This window comes from Rattus norvegicus, chromosome X (assembly GCF_036323735.1).
Source record: "Rattus norvegicus strain BN/NHsdMcwi chromosome X, GRCr8, whole genome shotgun sequence".
NCBI lineage: Eukaryota > Metazoa > Chordata > Mammalia > Rodentia > Muridae > Rattus > Rattus norvegicus.
In genome coordinates this window covers 77,758,246-77,761,576 of record NC_086039.1, presented here as the reverse complement: position 1 = coordinate 77,761,576, position 3,331 = coordinate 77,758,246, and positions in this window count along the sequence as shown.

Below are 3,331 nucleotides of genomic sequence, written 5' to 3'. Positions count from 1 at the left end.
CAAGAGTCACAAAGGAATTTTCGTTAGCAAAAAAAAAATTTCGTTTATCTGACTTAGGATTTTGGCTGAATGCAGGCCAACCATACAAGGATGGACAATGAGAAGTTTAAATGAATATTGAGGACTGAAAATTCTCTCTTAAACATTAAGACTTTTTTTAAAGATAAAACTGGGCTAAGCAAGCACAGTCAATATAAATCCCATTTCAATATCTAGACAGGAAAAATCTGAGAGAAATATAATTAATATTTGGTCAAAGAGAGACTCTGTCAAATATTTCAAACAATGCTTGATAAATAACAACATTCTCTTCTGTACCAAATAGATATTTCCAACACTTTTTGAGAGGCTCTGCCAGAGCATGACAAATACAGAAGTGAATGCTTGCAGCCAACCACTGAACTGAGAAAGAGTCCCCATAGGAGGAGTTAGACACAGGATTGAAGGAGCTGAAGGGATTTACAACCCCATAAGTACAATAATACCAACCAACCAGAGCTCCCAGGAACTAAATCACCATCCAAAGAGTTCACATGGACAGACCCATGGCTCCAGCTGCATATGTAGCAGAGGATGGCCTTGTTGGGCACCAATGGGAGGAGAATCCCTTGGTCCTGCCAAGGCTGGACCCCCAGTGTAGGGGAATGTCAGGGCGAAGAGGCAGGAAAGGGTGAGTGATTGGGTGGGGGAAAAGGGATAAAATTTGAAATGTAAACAAAAAATATCCAATAAAAATGCATAAAACTTGTGTATATGGCTGTTTTGCCAATCTGTATGGATATATACTACTTTCATGCCTGGTGCCTTGGAAGCCAGAAGATGTGGTTTGATATCCTGGAACTGGAAGGACAGATGCTTTTGAAACACCATGTGGATTATGGGAAATGAAACCAGGTCCTTTGGAAGAAGAGTCAGGCTCTTTACTACTGAGCCATCTCTCGAGCCCCATTCATTGTAGCTTTAAAAATATTATGATTATCATCATTGTTTTTGTTGTTTTAGGCATCTTCATCTTTGTTGTCTTAGTTGTCGTCGTCGTCATCATCATCATCATCATCATCATCATCATCATCATCATCATGGAGGGGAGAGTGTCTGTGTAGTGTGAGTTCCTTAGTGTGTTCATGGAAATCAGGAAACATCTTTGTGAAATCAACTCTCTCCTATCTTTCTTTTCAGGAATTCCAAGGATCTAACTCAGAGGGTTGGAGTTGCACATGCAAGTGCCTTTACCCACCCTCAGCTGTCTTACTAGCCCATTTTGTAACTTTTTTGACATCTGCTCTCTGATGCTTATGGAAAGATTAAATGATTTGTTGATGGAGTTTGTAATTTCTAGATACATGGGTGGGAGAAAACTGGGTCTAATATTGATTCTGCCTCCCACTTCTCTAAATCCTTGTTTCCCATCAGTATAAAGGTAGCTTACTTTTCCCACCTGAACTGATAACCAGACTGCAGAGGTTATGAGCTCAAGGATTGAAGCAGCAAGTTCTGACAGGCTTGATCTGTCAAACTCAGGAAAGTCACCTCAGCCAGAATACTCCATGCTTAATTAGCTGTCATCACCATTCTGTCAGGGTTAGAATAGAATTCATCCCTTCTCAAACAGCAAGTGGGTAACAAAGAATGAATCATGATAGCTCACGATAAGGTAAATGTGAACCTTAAGCACAAATAAATAGCATTCTTTATTCCTAGTTCATGTAAAGAAAATACAAAATGCCAGAATAGATGAGACTTCAGAGTAAATTAAAGAGCCAAAGATCAAGGCTACCTGAAAGGGTGAGATGAAGTATTGTAGATGTTGAAATTCAGAGTCACACCTTCCTCAAATCCTGGGCCAAAGGGGATGCATACTAGTGTTATTGTTGGCCGTGAGACCTGGAAATAGCCACTCAGATTCAGGACAGTCCTCAGGCACCTACATTCAGTGACTTCCCAGCTCTGATTTTAATTTGTTCATCTTTAAAAAACAGATAATCACACTTACCTTACAGAGTTGATTTGAAAAATAAAATCAACAAAAATTATGAAGCACTCAGAATAAACTGTCCATCAATTTTGTCTTCTTTTTTGCCGTCGTTTTTCATTTGAAAACAAAATCCTTAAATTTTCATAACTTTTGAGGTTATTAAACATTGCATTGTACGTGATATCTTAGCTCTCAGTGAGTACTTCTGTAATAATTTGACATTTTGCAACCTATTAAAGTTTTCCTAGATTGACAAATCTGCAGGACTAGGGCAGTTCAAGTGAGGCATTTTGAGTGCAGATTTTAAGGATGAATTTTAAAACAAAAAATTCCTTTATTGTAATGAATTCACAAATAACATCACCTAGATATAGGTAGTCACAAATAATGTGTCAGTTCTAAACACTATACATTTCAATGATCTTTTATACAATTAGAATTGCCGTTCTCTAGCCATGGAGATTTGCCTAGGGCTTTACACTTTCTTCATCAATTATACTTTTAATTTATACTTTAATATTTTGAGAATTTTGTACATCAATATTTTACTTACATTATTTCAACCCTTTCCTTCCCTTTCACCTGCTTCTGTGTTTCCTTTCAAATCCATGACCTCTTTTATAAGTATTATTGTACATACATACATTCATACATACATATACACATCCATATAACCTACAAAATCCATTTATCATTTCATGTTGCAAATATGCATGTTGGCTAAGGGCTGGCCCCTTGGGATTGGATAATCTAATTAGGGGGCCTAAGAGAAAACTGATTCTTCCTCTTTTTAGTAGACATTGGTTACTTGAAACTCTTCATCTGGATCTGAGGCCCTGTGACATTCTCTTTGACTAAATTTGTGTGTCAACTATTGTTATAATGCAGACCTTATTTAGGCAACCATATCATTGAGATTTTATGGGTGATAGTTTACCTGTCAACTTCAGAAGACATTGTCTTCCTGCAGGCATCTTAGCCACCCAACTTTTATGGTCTTTCTACTCTTTCCTTTGAGGCATTCCCTGAACATGAGGAGTTGTATTGAAGATTGTACCAACTGGGATTGAGCAATCCATGATCACTTACTCTTTGCACGTTGACTGATTATAGACCTCTTTAATAGTGTTTATCTCTTTAAAAAAAACCTACCTTCTCTGATGATGGAGAGAGCTACACTTATCTATGGGTATAAGAATTAGTTTTAGAATACAGTTAGTATGCTGAATTAGAGAAATGACAGTAGTAGGTTCTCTTCTCATGTCTCTGACCTTTTCCAGGTATGAATTCCCTACTGAATGGGTCTTATGTCCAACTAGACAACTGTTGGCTACCCCAACGTGATCTGCTGTGATT